This window comes from Elephantulus edwardii, unplaced genomic scaffold (genome assembly GCF_000299155.1).
Source record: "Elephantulus edwardii isolate Elephantulus edwardi_28Jun2011 unplaced genomic scaffold, EleEdw1.0 scaffold00145, whole genome shotgun sequence".
In the NCBI taxonomy this organism is placed as follows: Eukaryota; Metazoa; Chordata; class Mammalia; order Macroscelidea; family Macroscelididae; genus Elephantulus; species Elephantulus edwardii.
The window spans coordinates 3,277,009-3,296,083 of NW_006399895.1; the positions used below are offsets into that span (position 1 = coordinate 3,277,009).

Consider the following 19,075-nt stretch of genomic DNA (forward strand, 5'->3'; position numbering starts at 1 on the left):
TTAGGATTTAGCTGGGATTTTAATTAACCTTAAATGCTAACATCCCTCATAGCTATCTGAACCTGGGGCCCATGAATGGCACATAGGAAATGTTGAGAAGTGTACAACATTCCATATTTGAAGGGTTAGATTTACCGGAATGGGGGGTGAGAATATAAGAGTCTTAACATTATAAAAAATTTGTTAGACTTTATTATCTGATTGTGTTGTAAGAATATGTTTTTTGAGTGTTTAAACATGGAAAATGAGCTAATAAAATTGATGTATGACCTCATCTTTCTAAGAACTAGTAGTAAAAATAATACTAATTTTATTTTGTTCTAATAACCTGTCAGAACATCAGGATGCTGTAGGGAGTTTCCTTCAAAGAATAAATGAAATAATAGTCTCAAGGAATACTGAATGTATTAGAGAATGTTGCTTGACTGATATTTAAAATGTAAATAAAATATGATATGTAAAAAATACAAAATACAAATGCTGTCTTTTTTTCTAAAGCCAAGACTAATAAAGTAATATTTACCTAAAGATGTGAAAAATTATTAATTTTCTTAATATAGATTTTCCTCTATATATATATTGTGGGTTGTTGTTTCTTTTTTTCTGGCTTAAAATGACATTATTATTTTTTTTAATCCTCCATTGTAAGGAGCAGACAGATGCCCAGTGGTATTTTCAAGTCTGCACATTTATTATTTCTGAGAGTTCTGTGAGTTGTCAAATTTTTTTATTTTGTACTGGTCTACTTACAGAGTTCATAACCTTCAAACCAGATTCTACGTATTGTTTTTATTGCTTTTGGTGGTGGTAGTCTCATTTTTTAAGAAACAAATGACATTTTATTCTGTTGTTGATGATTTATTTGCTTATGAACAGTAGAATCCCCGGTTGTGTTCATTATCTGCTTGTTTGTTTGTACAAAGAAGTAGAGTAATAGCTGAGAAGCCCCGGTGGGCTGGGGGACATAAAGGATCAGTCTCTACTAGTACTTGTAGGCATGAGGCTCATGTAAGGCCCACGTGGGCAGAATGGACTCAGTTCAAGAAGCACTGACATCTGGACCAGATGTGCTGTTCCATCAAGCTGCTGTCAGGTAGGGATCTCACTCTTTGTTGGTCCACTTATATTTTGACCTTCTTAGCTACCTGTGCTTTCTCATAAAACAAAATCATTGCTTGTTCGTGCTGCATAGTATTCCATCATGTGAATGTACCATGATTTCTTAATCTATTTGATTGTGATTGGATATCTGGGCTATTTCCATGTTCTTGCAATGGTGAATAATGCTGCTATGAACATCAGTGTACAAGTCTCCATTTGAACTGCAGTTCTCATTTTCTTGGGGTACATTCCAAGCTATGGAATAGCTGCTGATTTTCTATGTTCAGCTTTTTTTTTTTTATGTACAGCTTTTTGAGGAAGCGCCAAACTGCCTTCCTAACTGATTGTACCATTTTACAATCCCACCAACAATGTATAAGAATTCCTATCTCACCATACCCTCTCCAACATTTATTACTTGCTGTCTTGTTAAACTTTGCCACCGCTACTGGAATGAGATGGTATCTCATTGTGGTTTTGATTTGCATCTCTTTTACTGGCAGTGATTTTGAGCATTTCTTCATGTGCCGACCGTTCGAATATCTTCCTCTCTGAAAATTCTTTCCATGTCTTTTGCCCGTTTTGTAATTGAGATTTGCCAGTACGTCAATTTATTTCATAATAAACAATTGACATTTAAGAACTAAAACATGATTCCTTTTTTGATAGTCATGTAAGTCATTTCTCTCTTTGCTATGGAAAAATAGAAATGGATTTTTTTTTCTTCTCGTTTCCATTGTTGTCATCACAGACCATCAAGTCGAAACTGACTCTTTGTTGAGCCTCCAGCAGGTTTTCAGACACTGTAAATTGCCGGGGAGGAGACTGCCCTTCTTGCTCCCACAGAGCAGCTGGTAGATTTGAACCTCATCCTTTGGGTTAGTTGTGCAGCTCATTACGGTTAAGCCACTAGAGCTCCCTGTGGAGCAATTTATGGTCACATCAACCAGTAGAACCCTTTTAGAAAACAGCTTAGCCCAGTTCTTCCATAATATGCACAATTCATTCCCCTTGTAGGCTTCTACTAGAACTCGGTGAGATTTGTTCTGTCCCCTGTAGGCCAGCCTTGTCGAGTGCTTAGATCTCTGCCATACATTTAACCCTCTTGAGACTCCACATCTATTTCCATGCTGTTCCCTTTGCCTTCTGGTGCACAATACCAAAACTGTCCTTCCCATTTCCTCTCCTCACCCTTTCCACCTTGTTTCTGTCTCTCCATCTTCAGACACTCCTGTTTATTCTGCGTTAGGATAAAATTGCTTTCACCCAGCTAAAAGATTCTGAATACATGGTTGTTTGTCTTTCTGATCCATAAAATGGTGATTAATCAATCATTAATCTTCACAGTAAACCTGAACCTGTGCTTAACCCGTATATGTAGCTTTTCAGTTCTGTGGTTTGTAAACTGTTTATAGTGTTCGCTGGTTTTATTCCAGACAATCTGTGTCTTTTTAAAATTTTTCCTGCCTCTGAAGGGTTTCCTTGAAATGACAAGCAGCGTTGTATTTCTGCAGTTAAAGCTGTATGTTTTCAGTTTCTCCTTCCATGCAGTTGAAAGTAAGAATCATGGCCTGATAAAACTTTGAAAGTGGAAATGAGAGTACCATTTGCTTTCTGTGCAAAACAGAGAAGCCACTTCCAAGCTGTGCATGTCAGTTTTCTTGAAAAATTGGAAGATACAGCCCACTGATTCCAGAATGATGACTAATGATGTTGAGTACTTTTTAATGTGCTTTCTGACAGTTTGTGTGAAAAGTTCAGACCTTTTACCTATGTTTTCTAACTTTTATTATAAAATTTTTAAATATAACACAGTTAAGAGACTATTACAGTGAGCCATTGCATATACGTCACCTAAGGATGACAGGACAAGAATTGATGCTTTGAGTTGTGATGTTGAAGAAGGGTACTGACTATCCCAGACTGACAAAAGAACAAAAAGATAGATTTTCGGACAAGTGCAGCCACAGTAGTCTTTGGAGGCAAAGATGGTGAAGCTTTATGTTTCATACTTTGGCATATTTCTAGGAGACGCTGTTCCTTGGAAAGGGATTTCATGCTTGGAAATGAGGGGTCTGTGAAAAAGAAGATGACCCCCAGCAAGGTGGATTGATACAGTGTCCGCAGCAATGGGCTCGAATATGTGAGCGATGATGAGGACGGCACAAACTAGGACAGGGTTCAGGTTTGTTGTTCATATGATCGCTGAGTCATATGCAAGTCGATGGACCTAACAACAACAGTTTCTACCTGGGGGCTTTGGTGGTGGAGTCTATGGCCTTGTTAAACTAAGGGCCATGTTCCTGGTGGTTCTAATCCACCATCTGTTCCATGGGAGTAAGATGACCAATCTCCTCTTGTGTGATTTACAGCCTCTGGAAACTCACGAGCGAGTCAGCCATGAGTCAATTCTGACTCAGCAACTCAGAGTGAGTTTTACCATTAATATTTTGCCGTGGTTATTTCATCACATACCTCCCTCCTTCTCCTTGTTCTCTCTCCCTCTACTATCAGTCTGTCATCTTGTTTGTTTTCCCCATAGTGTGGAAGGCAATTTGTCATTCTCTCAAAAAGCTGAACATAGAAATCTCGTATGACCCAGCTATTCCACTACTAGGAATATATTCCAAGGAATTCAGAAATGAGATATGGATATATGTACACCTATGTTAATAGCAGTGTTATTCACAATAGCAAGAAAACGGGAACAGCCCAAATGTCCATCAACAAACAGATAGGTTGAGAAATTGGAGTATATTCACATAATGGAATACTCTGCAGCACTAAGGGACGATTTTGTCAAATATTAACATGGGAGAGTCTAGAGAACATTATACAGAGTGAGCTAACTCAGCATTTTAAGGACATATACTGCATATTTTCATGTTTTGAAAATAGGATAACTGAACAAAATTTTTATAAATGTTTGAAAGTGGAAGGGAAAAAGGAAAAGAGAGGCTAGATAAAGGTGTGCACAATTTACTCTCTTAATATACATTTAGTATCATAATACCCCACTTTTTATTTGTTATCTAAGAAAAAATTGGTCTCTACTGAAGAGCAGCAATGTCAGTCTGGAAACTAAGGTGCGCCTGATAGAGGCCATAGTCTTTGCAGTTACTTGCTACATGTCAGAAAACTGGACAGTGACTAGGGATGATAGAAAGAGAATTGATGCCTTTGAGCTGTGATGCTGGAGAAGAGTATTGAATATACCATGGACTTCCAGTGGAACAAACAGGTTCGTCCTAGAGAGAGTGAAACCAGGCTGCTCCTAGGAGGCAAGGATTCTGAGGCTTCGTCTGACATAGTTTAAACATGTTGCTAGGAGGGACGAGTCCTTGGAGAGGGACATCATGCTTGGGACGTTGGAGGGACAGCGCAGGAGAGGAAGACCCTCGATGAGACAGACTAACTCGGTGACTAGGGTAATGGGGGTAGGTGTGTCAGAGACAGTGAGGTTGGCACGGGATGGAGCAGGGTTTAGGGCTGTTGGACATGAATCACTATGAATCGCAGGTGACTTGACGTCACATAAGAACAACAACAACATGTAGATTAATTTTTTAAAAATAGTATTTAGAGAAAATTTGAAAGCACAGCACACCCACTGCACTAGGAAAGAAAGCATTATGTTCAGACTTTGGTAGCTGACAGCAGTCCCTGTGAGAGCCATTTTCATTGTCAACCTTTGCTTGCACTTCTTATTCTTAGTGTTACATTTTCTTTATCCTTTTTTGTGTTGACCAAATCCTAACCCTTTTAGCTTTTTTAAAGTTAGTTTGATTTTTCATTATAAAAATAATAATGATAGGTGCTTACATCAAATCTGTGTAAGAAAAGAAAAAAAGGAAAGAGAAAAGGATTAATATATATTCTACTCAGATGTCACTGTTAAAGTGTTGTGGTTCTTTTTCAATTTGTTTTTCCTGTGTAGGCTTTATTTTGCAGTGTCATTTATGAATATTTGTTACCTGAATTTTCCCCTTTCGTGTCTCATTGCATTTCATGTTTTCACCTGTTATAACTTTTAATTTTTGTAATTGCTTTATAAACACTAATTTAATGATTGTATCTTAGCTCACATGAATATATCAGTCTCTTCTTGGATACCTAAGTTAGTTTTCTGTGTCTTTTAAACAATAAATAGCTTAAAATCTTTGTGCTAGTACACCACTACTACTGTTTTTAAAACTAGTAGAGCAATTGAAATTCCATTTGCTCAGGTATTCTCTCATTACTACCTCATGCAGCCTCTTAAAAGATATATCCTGTTTGTGAGCATCAATCTGGACAGCGACAGCCGTCAATTTAAAATTCCAGAGAATTCCCTTGACACAGCTTCATCCTAGTCTGTAAATTGGGATGAAATTGTAATATATGAACCAACCATTTAGAATGTGTTCTCTCCCTCACATGCACCTTCCATCAAGTTGGAACCCACCTTTCTAGCCATTTAGATAACGGTTTATACTGTTACAAACCTTCTAGTCAGAACTGACTCCTAGCTGATCCTCTAGCGGGTTTTCAGAGGCTGTAAATCATACAGGAGGAGATTGCCCATCTGGAGTATTTAGGGATGAAAATTAACTGAAATTTATAAAGGTCATAACAAAATACTTGAAACAATGTTTTATTACTGGTTAGGTTTTATTTTACAGGATTTAAAGATGTTACAACAAATTTTAGCCTCATTTATCTAAAATGTCATCTCCTGTTAAATGGGAAACAAGAGAATTTTGGTTTGTGAGAATGCAAAAGGCCTCATTATAAGTGAACTTAGAAGTTAGTATTTCTGGAATGCTTGTTATTGGTGTCTCTTAAACTCTTCTCTAAACTGTTTTTCTCAACTTACTGATAATGGGCTGCTTTACTAAAATATGCCTTTGAAGTTGGTTGTATATTATGTCATTTGGCTCCCTCAGACATTCAAACTAGGTAAAGTCTTTGTTCTTTACAAATATATTTTTAAATCTTCTTAAATTCCTTTCAAATGATTTCAGTCTTAAGAGGAATGTCAAGCAAAACTCATTTCCCAAACAATATAGAGAGTGCTAGAATGTGTTCTAGTTCAGAGTCACTTCCTAGAACAATATCGTAATCATAGGAGTAAAGGAAACATCTATCATAATAGAGTTGGGATGTACTGATTTGCCAGTAGTTCTTATGAAATAAATTACTCATTTCTATTTTAAATCCTTTTTTATGGTTGTTGTGTATCTTCGGGTTAAAACCAACTCAGCTGACCTTCTAGCAGGTTGTCAGAGGCAGTAAATTGCATGAAAGGAAACTGCTCATCTTTCTCCCACAGAGCAGCTGGTGGTTTCGAACTTTGTGCCTTTAGGTTGGCAGTGCAACTCTGTCTGTGGAAATGTATCTAAAAGTTACATGTTTTCAGTGACATTAATACCTTTTAACAAATAATAAGATATATTGTTTCTGTAGTATTTTAATACCTTAAAATGTATTTAGATGAATTATACATAGGCAGTTCTTTGGAAGAGAAAGTTAGGATTTCCAGTTCAGGGAATTAACTATAGACAATGCCTACTTTAGAGTTGTTTTTCATCATAAAAGCAAGAACTGGAGGGTTGGGGCGTGGGAAAATGTCCAACAGTGAATGAATGGGAATCCAAGTTCTCTATAAATTTTCATTAAAATCTCAATTTAAAAAAGAAACAATGAGTGCTCGTTGTAGATCACGTTTTCTGTTAAAAAAGATAAAAAGCAGAGTCAGCCAGTCCCACCACTCAGTCTTAGAACCCACTGTAGCATTTAGGAATGTTTTGTCTCAATTTCTTTTTCATTCATGTAATTTTTTAGGAAAAAACCAAAACACAGAAAATGCTTTTTTTCCATAGCCTCTCTTTCCCTCTCCCATTTTGCGAATATTTACCAAACTGTTAAATAAATGCCTGTAAACAAAATGGGCTTTTACTTCTTGGACTCATTGTATAGCTAGCCGCTCAATGATTATTGTTTTAACAGTTCTGAAGCCACTCCTTTCAGTGACTATACAAATTGCCAATAATTTTATGATTTCATATTTTATTTTTATCATCATTTGGTATTTTCAATATCAATTCTCTTAGTGATTAACACTTAGATAGTATCCCATCTTCTGCTGTTCTAGACGCTGATGGCATGAATGTTGTTAGGTACTGTCAAGTCAGCTCCCAGTTCATAGGCACCAGAACATAGCACAGCAGAAGGGCTGGCCCTGCCTCACCTGACGCCAGCCTCACAGTATATACATTAGGTTCATTGATGCAGTCACCATGTCAGTCCATCTCTGTGACCCTACACTTTACCGAGCATGATGTCTTCATGTGCTGCTCCACATACTGGTTCATCCTGATAACGTCTGAGATGAAGTTTCTCCATCCTTGCTTTTAAGCAATGTGCTGGTTGCACTTCTTGCATTTATAGCCTTATACATAAATGACTGCATATGCTCCAGAATCTGTTGTGTCTTCGCAGGACATCCTAACAGGAGGTACATGATACCCATGTGTCCTATTGCCATAGGACCCAGGGTGTCAAATAGGACTGTGCTCCGTATGGTTTCCAGTGGCTGGGGGCTTGGTTGGTTGTTTTTCAAAGACATCACGAGGCTTTCCTTCCAACGATAGACTCTAGTCTTTCAGTCAGCAACCAGATGTGTCAGCTGTTTGTATCATCTGGAGACGTCATCTGTCCCTTCCCGAGTGATGTTCATTTTGATTATCTATCTGGTTAAGGTGGTGCCCACTAGGTCCCTCCACTGTAAATGTATTTTTTCCCCCTTTTAATTTTTTGTTTAATTTTTCAGTAACTATGTTGTGAGGAAAACAGGTTGATACCCTAGAAATACCTTATTCCTCATTAAATTCTCCCTTTCCAGCTTTGGTATCCACTGAGTTCTTTGCCTAAAACAGTTCCTGTCCTGGTAATTGCTGGTATTTTTCTGATTCCATTATTCCTCCATTTATTTTGATAATAGCTTGTTTTAAGATTGTACTTTTCCAAAAAAAAAAAAAAGGGTTGTACTTTTCCTTTCTTCTTCTTCTTTTATATCAATATGGAATGATAGATTCTGATTTTGTTTTCATTGTCCCAGTGGCTTCTGAGTCCTTTTGATGATCTCTGTCATTCCATGATCAGATCCTTACTTTGTGGCACAGTTGCACAGTTAAATGCTCCTGACTCACCTTATATTTAACTTGCCCCAGTCCCGGAATCAGCCATGTCTCCAAGGAAGTATGGTTCCTTCAGAAACCAAATCTGGGAACTAGATTTATTAAGGTTGGGATGTCATTGCATCTAAACTCTCCATAGACAAATATGAGATTTGTATGTGTATATACATACACACCTGCGCAGATAGCCATACCAATGTCTGTTCTGTAAAGATTAAAGAAGTAAGCATCCTTACAGAAGCCCTTCGTTTTAACCTAGTGTCTACTTTGTCCTTGCTTCTCCCTTTCTTCCCTTTCTGTATTTAGCTCCCAGTGGCTGCAGTATGTTTTCCTGTGTGTTTCCAAAGTGTTGCACCAGTTGAATTCAGACTGGCAACGCCTAAGAACATTTTCACTCCCCAAAGTGCAGCGTCAGGATTGGTGGAAGATCTATTCACAATCTGCATTATGCAGATGACACAACCCTGCTTGTCGAAACTGAGGAGGACCTCATGCATTTGCTGCAGAGGTTCAAGGACTGCAGACTTCAGTATGGACTGAGGCTCAATGTCAAGAAGACAGAGATTCTCACCACTGGACCGATTGGTAGCATCAGGATGGATGGCGAAGAGATTGAGATTGTTGACAGCTTCAGTTTGCTTGGCTCTACAGTCAGCACTCTTGGCACCAGCAGCCAGGAAATCAAAAAACGTATTGTGATGGGAAAGTCTGCTGTTAGGGACCTCTCTAAAGTACTCAGGAGCAACAGTGTCTCTCTGGAGACTTAAGGTCCACCTGATACAGGCCATGGTCTTTGCAATCACTTGTTATGCATCAGAGAGTTGGGCAATGACTAGAGAGGATAGAAGGAGAATTGATGCCTTTGAGCTGTGGTGCTGGAGAAGAGTATTGAATGTACCATGGACTGCCAAGAAAACAAACAGATTCATCCTGGAGAGGGTTAAATCAGGCTACTCCTTGGAGGAAGGATTCTGGGGCTTTGTCTGACATACTTTGGACATGTTGTAAGGAGAGACAGGTCCTTGGAGAGGGACAACATGCTTGGGAGGGTGGAGGGGACAGCACAGGGAGGGAAGACCCTCTATGAGGTGGATTGATTCAGTGACTGGGGTAATCGGGATGGGTGTGTCAGAGGCAATGCGATTGGCACAGGATAGAGCAGGGTTTAGGGCTGTTGTACATAGGGTCACTATGAGTCGCAAATGACTCGACGGCGCACAACAACAACAACAATCTCACCAACAGAATGTATTGTCCTCTGTGGCATTTGGACAAGAACAAACTGGGAGGAGGGTAGAGAGAATAGTGCAACAATGAATGAGTGGAAGCCCAAAATCTCTGTAAATGTTTATGAAAATTAATAAAATATAATTATAGAAAAAAAAATTTAAAAAAAAAAAAAGAATGTATTGTCCTGTACTTCACTGCCTGGTAGCTAGGAAGAGGTATTTCAGCATAGTTTTAACTGTGTTTCTCTGTGTTTGACTATCTTTTTCCAACCATCTCCATTTTGGGGGAGGTGGTGAATTAGCTGGGGTTTGTTTTCTTGTTTTTCTCTCATTTTTCTAAATTGGAACTTAAATCTATTTGTAAAGCATTCTTTGTGTTTATTTATGTCTTCAGCATACACTGCAGATACATGTTCCCATTGGTCAGGTATCACTGGGATTTAGCTTTACTGAAGTTTTTTTGTTTGTTGCCTAATTGAGGGATTGTGTGTTTTGTTTGTTTTCTTATGCAAAAATTTGGAGGGTTCCCTCCCTCCACATGTAACCAGAATCTTGCAATTTTGTCTTCCATGGCATTTAGATTTGAGGGTGTAGTTAGGAAGCCTTTCTCTATCCCCAAGTTATGGAAGAAGCCCCTCTGATTACTTGGAGTACTCATGTGGTTTAATTTTTGACATTTATATCCCTGATTCCTGTGGGGTTCATTTTTGTCTGGGGAGGCACTGCTCCCTCCCCACCCCCACAGCTTTTCTTTTTCAGTGGTTCCCTGGCTTGCTTTTCTTTTCTTTCTTTCTTTTTTCTTTTTTTTTTGTAAACTTAAGCATCAGCTGGTCTAGCTCCATTAAAAAACTTGTTGGTATTTTTATTGGGATTATCTTAAATTTGTAAGTTAACATAGAACTGACATCTTTATGATGCCGGGTGATCCTTTCCGAGAACAAGGACTGCCTTTCCATTTGTCCAAGTCTCCTTTTAGGTTTTCAGGAGTTTTGCATATTTTAAGTTTGTTCCTAAGAGTTTTATCTTTGTCACTATTGAAAACAGAGGTGTTTTTGGTTGTTCTTTTTCTGGTATTATTCATTAAATGCTTCTTAGTTGTACATTGTTAAAGCTATAGACTTCTGTATGTATTTGAGTTGGTCCTGCTGGAAGTTTGCTAAATTTCTTGAATCTGTCCATAAACGTGTTTCATCAAATCTGGGGGTGGGATTGGTTTCAGCCATTATTTTTATAGATACAGTTTCTGGCCACCTCCTCTGGGACTCCAGGCAGCAGAGGCACTGTTCCTTGTATTTGTTTTGTTGTTGTTGTTAAATCTCTTGTCTCTTTAGCATCTAGTTTATTCTTCATTATTAATAGTAACAATTTGTGGATTTGAGTTCTTTTTGTGCTTTAAATATGTGCCACAGATTATTATTTATAGGATTTTCAAACTCAAAAGTTCAACTCTTTCCTGTCGTATCAGAACAGACTCACAGCTAACCCTCCATTGGGTTTCTGAGACTGTGACATGCATGGAAGGAGGTTGCTTGTCTTTCTCCCTAGAAGCAGCTGGTGAATTCGAACCCCTAGAGAAGCTTGTACTGTTAACAGTACAACTCCCTGCAGACTAGGCTACCAGAGCTCTTCACAATCATCGTTTTTAAAAGTAGTTTTATTTCCGTTTGTAAGAGATGTTACTAATCTCCAAGTTGTTGTCTCGTGCCCTCGAGTTGGAACCAACTTAAAACTGACCCTCCAGCAGATTTTCAGAGGCTGTGTCTGTATTTGAGCTGTGTGTCTTTGTTTTGACAATGCAACTCCTTACTGCTAGGCCACTGGAGTTCCTAATCTCCAAGTAGATGATCTTTTTAAAAATTATTTCATTAATGATGTCTATCCCACTTGACATATTTCAACAAACTTCTGCAACCCTAGATGTGCTCACCAGGCTGTGCCGGGAAATTTGGAGGATGGCTACCAAGCCAGCTGATTGAAGAGATCCGTAATTGTTCCCATTCCCAGAAAAGATGACTAAGTGTGGAAATCACTGAACACTTAATATCACATGCAAGTAAAATCTTGCTGAAGATTATTAAAAAAACAGTACATTGACAGAGAATGCCAGAAACTCAGACTGGACTTAGAAGCCATGGTAACAAGTGTTATCACTGCAGATTTAAGGTAGATCTTGGCTGAAAACAGAGACTTATCAATGAGAAGGATGTTGGGTTGTGTTTTTATTGATAACACAAAGATTTTTGGCTGTGTGGATCATAAATTATGCTGACACTGAGAAGAATGGGAATCCCAGAACACTTAACTTGTGCTTATGCAAAACCTAGACTTAGATCAAGAAGCTGTTGTCGGAACATAGGAAGGGAACACGATATGATTTAAAACCAGGGCAGGTATGTGTCGGGGCTCTGTCCTTTCTTCACACCAGTTCAGTTTGTGTGCAGAACGAATCATCCTAGAGGCTGGACTGTATGAAGAAGGTTGTGACATCAGGATCAGTGAAAGACTCAGCAACAACCTTCCTTATGCAAATGACACAACCTTGCTTGTTGAAAGCTGAGGAGGACTTGAAATGACTACTGCAGAGAATCAAATACTGTGGCCTTCAATATGGCTTGTATTTCAACATTAGGAAAACAAATTCTTAAAACCACACCAATAGGCAACATCATGATAGATAGAGAAGAGATAGATCTTTTTTAATCTATTCATCTTGCTTGGACCCACAATCCAAGCACCAGGAGCCAGGAAATCAGAGAAAGTATTGCACTGAGAAAATCTCCCATCAGGGATCTGTCGAAAGTGCTGAAGAGCAATGATGTTAGTGTGAAGACTAACACTTGATCCAAACCATATTTTTTCAGTTATATGCTATGCAGCTGAAAGTTGGATAGTGAATAGAGATGACAGAAGAAGAATCAGAAGAGTACTGAATATCCCATGGACTGCCAAAAGGACAAACCAACATGTCCCGGGAAAGGTGCAACCAGGGTGCTCCTCGGAGCAAGGATGGTGAAATTGTCTCACCTACTTTGAGCATGTTGTTAGGAGGGGCAGCCCATGGAAAAGGACATCATGCTTGGAAAGGTAGAGGGTCAAAAAAGAAAGGGGGAGCACCCCACGTGATGAATTGACACAGTGCCTGCCGCCATGTGCTCGAGTGTGTCAGAACATGGTGACAGCACAGGAAAGAGCAGCGTTCGGATCATTGATCGTAGGGCCGCTTTGAAGTCCTAATCAGCTTGCTGACCCTTAACAACAAGAATTATATTACATTGAGGTCAGAATATTTCTTACATTCTGTGGAAATCCCTGACATTTCCTTTTTAATCTAATATGAGATTCATTTTGGGATGTTCGATGTGTCTTTGTGGAAATGTATCTGTTCTATGTATCATCAGAGGGTAAAGTTCAGTACATACTGCTAAGATCACCAGATTGATTATGTTATTTTGGATGTGTGTATGTTAAAGTCTCATTTTTTTTTTCTCACCTTTGGAAAAACTTCAACTTTTCTTTCTCTATTTGATTAGACTTGTACTGAGAGGAGAATAAAAGGTTTCCTTATATTTGTTTGTTGTTACTACTGTTCTATACCATTGGGTGGGACCCACTCATAGCTGACCCTCCAGCAGAATTTTCAGAGGGAGTAAATCTCCTAAGAGAGTGACCATCTTTATCTAGCTGGTGGATGTAAGCCAGGTGCCTTCAGATTGGAAGCACAGCTCTTTACCACTAGACCACCAGGAGACCTGATGGCACAAGAGGGAGCTCTGGTGCCTTAGTGGCTAAGGAGTTGTCGTGCCAACCCAAAGGTACATGGTTGAATCCACCAGCTATTCCATGGAAAAATGGCATTCTCTTCCTGAATGATTCACTTCCTCTGAAAACCCACTGGAGGGTAAGTTACTGGATCCAGCTGAGCAGTGTACCACAGTAACAGTAGCATATTGGTTAAGCACACTGCTGCTGACCAAAAGGTTGGTAGTTGAAGCTGCTCCGCAGAAGAAAGCTTTGATAGGTTGCTTCTGTATCCCAAGAATTACAGTCTTGGGAATTGTACAGGGACTTCTGTTCTGTCCTAGAGGGTTATGTGAGTTGGGATTAGCCAAGTGGCAGAGGATTTGGGTTTGGTTTGGTTTTCATTTGTTTCTTTTTATTGCTACATGATACCTCCTAGCATTTTTGTTTTATATTAGTTATTTTGTGCATAGTTGTAACTATTATATTACTTGTTTTAATTAGTTGACCACTACAAAGTGCCCTCCTTTTCAGATTTAATACTTTTTCACTTGAGCTCTCTGTTTTATGATACAAGTTTCACTCTTTCTTCCCCATCCTGACAGTAAAACAGATTGAAACCCACTGCCAACAGTTTGATGTAGACTAATAGTGACCCTATTGGACTGAGCCATGGGGCTTCAAAGACTGTGCTCTTTATAGTAGACAGCTGCATCTTTCTCCTGCAGAGCGGCTGGTGGGTTCAGACCACCATTAGCAGTTAGCAGTCAGGCAGTGTGTGTGTGTGTGTGTGTGTGTGTGTGTGTGTGTGTGTGTACGTAAGTACACCGTCAAATCAGATCTGACTGATGCAGGAGGAAGCAGTCAAGTACTTTAACCACTCTGCCACCAGGACTTCTTTGCCTGTCACCTACAAAGGCCTGCAAAACACACCTTGGGGAGTTACACCATCACCATGCATTTTGGAAATTGTTCTTAAGTTACTACCGGTGGGATTTATTTTAATCGATGAATAGAGTTTTTCCCTTTAAGATTCTTTTGAACATTTTTTATTCTTCATTTCTTTTCAGGATTTAGACAGCCAGGTAAATATTCTTCTATTGCATTAAAGATTTATAAATAAATAGACTCTTTCAAGGTTATCATATTCCATACAAGAATTTCTCTGTTTGTTCCCACACGTACCATTGTGGTTTGTGGGGGGATGGGGGGAATGAAACAAAACATCATCATTGAAGTATAACTGATACGCTGTAAAATGCACGTATGTTACATGTTCACTTTGAGACGTTTTGGCATATCATATCTACCCGTGGAACCATCATCATAATCAAGATCAACATCCTCTCACCCTCTAAGATCCCTCATGCCCTTTGCAGTCCATTCTTCTTTCACCACAGCCCCCAGGCAACCCTTTCTGGCCCTATATGTTAGTCTGCATTTTCTGAAATTTTAATACAAGTAGTTTTTTAATTTTATTTCTTTCACTAAAATAATCAGTTTTAGATTATGTTGTATCTGTCAGTAGTTCATTCATTTTTTTAATTTTATTATTATTTTTTGTGCATGTACCATCAAATCAGATCTGACTGGTACAGGAGGAAATTGTCCCTCCTTCTCCGGCAGAGCATCTGGTGGATTTGAACTGTGTACCTCTGGGATTGCAGTGCGGCTTCTTGTCACTAGGCCACCAGAGCTCCCCTAGTAGTTCATTCTTGTTTACTGCTGAACCATTCTGTCATGTGGCAGTGTTGTTGTTATGTGCCGTCGAGTCGCTTGCGACTCATAGCGACCCTATGTACAACAGCCCTAAACTCTGCTCTGTCCTGTGCCAATCGCACTGTCTCTGACACTCCCATCCCATTATCCCAGTCACTGAATCAATCCACCTCATAGAGGGCCTTCCTCTCCTGCGCCGTCCCTCCACCCTCCCAAGCATGATGTCCCTCTCTAAGGACCGGTCTCTCCTTATTTGATTTTTCTTTAACTTGTGAATGTACGTGTGGGTTGTTTGAAGTTTGTGTGTGTGTGTGTGTGTGTTTTGTTTGAAGTTTTGAACTCTTAGGAATAAAGCCACTGTGGACATATACTCTCTTCTTCTTTAGGTAAATAGCTAAGAATGAAATTTCTAGGCTCTATAAGTAAATGTTTACCTTTTTAAAGAAACTCACCAATCTCTTTTCCAAAGTGGTTCTATGTCTTCTATTCATACCAGCAGTATATATTCATTTATATAATTGTTTGATTGCTTCATGTCTTTGCCAACATTCACTCTGTTGTGTCTGAGTCTGGAATTGCCTGTGGTCTAGATACCCCTGGTCACTCGTGATTATTCTTTTTGTCTTTCCACTAAATTTTTTTAAGTCTTTCATGTAAAAATTATAGACGATTATATCTTGGGTCCATTTTATAATTGTAATATCAAAGATATCTTAACTCCAGAAAGCTAACTCATTTATAAACTACTCTTCAGAGTACAAAAAAATGTTTGATCCAGAGGGGTTGTGTATGTTTGTTTTTAGTAGATGTTTAGCATTAATAGAGGAAACAGTGAAGTCAGTGCAAAGACTCTGAAGTAAATAAAAGAAAGTCAAACCAAACCAAGTCAATTACCTTTGAGTCTTTTTGGACTGCCAGTGTTATGTTAGGACAGAGTGGAAAGGCGGCATGGAGTTCCGAGGTTGTAATCTTTTTGTTTGCAGACTGTCATGTCTTTGTTCTGTGTGGTTGCTGTGGATTCAAACCAGTGACTTTTCAATTAGCAGCCAAGCACTTAAGCACTGTGCCAGCCCATCTTACTGCCATCAAGGTGATTCCAACTCGTCGTGATCCTCTAGGACTGCGCAGAACTGGCCCCTGTGGGTGTTTGAAGTTGTAAGTCAACCTTGACCACAGTCGACTGCACGCCTTTCTCCTACTAAGCACTTTCACCTAAGCACTTTAGCCAGTATACCGTTGGGGCTCTTTAAGGGAGAAGGGTGTGTCTGTGTATGTGTGTGCCTCTTAAGGGAGAGAAGAAAGGGAGTCAGAATAATAGAAGGCAGAAGAAGAGAGCAGTCCAGGGGGAAATGCACTAAGCAGGCACGAGGTATCATGGGGAGGGATCATTTCTTAATCCCAGTTGTGTGGTGGGCCAGGAGAGCAGAGTTTGAAACAGTGTTCGAGTTCCCAGTGGCAAAAAAAAAGAAATGAATCTTCATAGATGGGAAGGAGGGTGGTTGTATGTCTGGCTGTCTCCCTGTTATTAGTAATCTGGAAGTCCAGCTTGCTTGCTGAGAAAGGTGTGAAGTTAGTGTGTTGTGCTGAGAAAAGGGGACACTTTGGAACAGCAGTGTGAAATGGTGGGAAGAGGAGAAAAGGAAACATTTTGGAACTTGTGTGACGGCGTGTGCTGGGATTAAAACTCTTGACCCCTAAGCAGAAGGTTGATGATTCACACTCACCGATGGCCCCATGAGAGAGAGATGGGACTGGGCTAATCTCTTCTGTAGGGTCGCTGTGAATCGAAATCCACTCAGCAGCAAAACTCTGTGGGTTTTTGTTTAATGGAGGCAGACCCTGACTTATGTTGGATTTGGATCATCATCTTGGCTGCTCCTTTTCTCAGCCATGTTTGGTGTTGTCTTCAACTCTAATTGTTCTGAGTTCTCACGGGGCAGGATAGGACACTCAGTCATGTTGTTGCTGTTATGTGCCATCCAGTCACCTGTGACTTACAGTGAGCCTACGTACAACAGCCCTAAACCTTGCTTTATCCTGTGCCTCTCACTGTCTTTTGACACACCCACCCCCATTAGCCCAGTCACTGAATCTATCTCATTGAGGGTCTTCCTCTCCTGCACTGCCCCTCCACCCTCCCAAGCATGACGTCCCTCACCAAGGACTGGTCCCTCCTTGCAACATGTCCAAAGTATGATCTTGTTATATGCCATTAAATTGTTTTTTAACTCTTAAGAACCCCATGTAACGGAGTAGAACTGGCCTTCAGAGTTTTCTAGGCTGGAATCTTTATGGAAGCAGATTGCCATATAAAACATTTTAAAATTAAATGAATATGTTATTGTTGTTATGTGCCACCAGTCAACTCAGAACCAACTCATAGCTGACCCTCCAGGAGGTTTTCAGAGGCCATGGGAATAGATTGCCCATCTTTCTACTGAGGAACAGCTTCTGGTTTCAAACTCTTCCTCTGCAACTCCTTATCCACTAGGCCACCAGAACTTCCTTTAAATTACACATGTAGTTGTTGAGTACCATCTAGTTGGAACCAACTCATAGCTGACCCTCCAGCAGGTTTTTAGACGCAGTAATTGATGGAGCTCCTGGCGTTTTAATCATGCTTTGGTTCTTTTGGGTCAAACATTCTTCTAAGTCATATAGCTCTGGTCTGTCCACTTGCTGTGGAGGAAACTCGTGGTTGCTGTGAAGCTGAACACTGTGACACTGATGTGTCAAATGTGATAATGGTTCCCCATGGTGGGCAGTGTTTGGTGGAACGCCCCAATTAAAACAAGCTTGGAAACAAGAGTGGCATCCACTTCCAAAATGAAAGTTTATACAAGTGTTTAGTAGGTCTTTTGTTGATAGGGTCGCTATGAGTTGCCTGCAACTCGATGGCACTTAACAACAACAACAATTGCATGGGAGGAGATGGCCCATCCCTTTCCTGCAGAATAGCTGCTGGATTCGAACTGTGTGCCTTCAAGATTGCAATGCACATTCTTACCACTAGGCCATTAGTCATCCTTGGGCTTTTTTTATCCTGTGTATAATTCAAATAGACCTTTTTAGTAAGAATTCACAGAAGCCCAAGGATGACTAATTTTATTAGTAAAATGTTACTTCATTATTTATAAGCATAAGTATAAATTCCTAGTGCTTAATACCACTTACATAACTAAAAATTTGGAACACTTGAGCATGTTAATTTAAAAAAATATGAAATTCAAATTAGTCTTAATTTCCCATGAAGTAGTGCCTTTTTTTTAAAAAAAAAATGGTGCTTTTTGCATTAATGAGACTGCTGCTTGACATCTGACCGTGACAGTCAGTGACCCTTCCTGGCTTAGAATCTGCACTGGTATTTGCCACCACAGCACTGTCCCAGCCCCGTCTGTACTCAGACGACTGCTGCTTGACTCCATCCTCAAAGCCTGCTGTTCTCTTTGTTTTCCATTGCTATGTGGTAGAGCCCTGGTGGCCTTAGTTCAGGCACTCGGACACTAACTGAAAGGTCAACAACTTGATGGAGAAAGATCTTCTCTTATAAGGATTACAATCTCATTCATTCACTCACTCATCGCCTTTGAGTCAATACTAACTCAGAACAGACCCTTTCATGGGGGGCCGAGGCTATAAGTTGCATAGGAGGAGATCGCCCATCTTTCTCCTTCGGAGCCACTGGTGGATTTGAACTGTGGACTTTGGGATTGGCGTGCAAATCCCTATGGACTATGGCACCAGTGCTCCCTCACTGCCAAATCAAATCCGATTCATAGAAACTCTGTAGGACCCAGTGTAACTGCCGTTTGGATTTGCTGTATGGAAGCAGAGGCCATGTCTTTGCCCTGTGGAGGAGGTGATGGGTTCTCATGATTGGTCTTTTGGTAAGTAGCCAGTCACATAGTGCCCAGGGCATCTGTGGAGGATACAAGACAAGGAAGATCCTCTCAGAAATCAGCCTTGACTGGCACCATTTGGGGAGTAACCAGCATTTCTGTGTGGGTATTTTATATGCGCTTGTCCTGATCTTTCCAATCATTGGAACCAGTTGCTATTTTATTACTGCTGCTCACTGCATTTCCACGTGTGAAGCAGCTGAAGCACAAA

General features: G+C 39.9%; 1 protein-coding gene across 1 annotated transcript in view; it reads left to right on the forward strand.

Annotated features, from left to right (window-relative positions):
* MKL2 (MKL/myocardin-like 2) overlaps nucleotides 1-19,075 on the forward strand; it is a 130,212-nt gene that overhangs the window by 11,565 nt on the left and 99,572 nt on the right. The window lies entirely within an intron of this gene.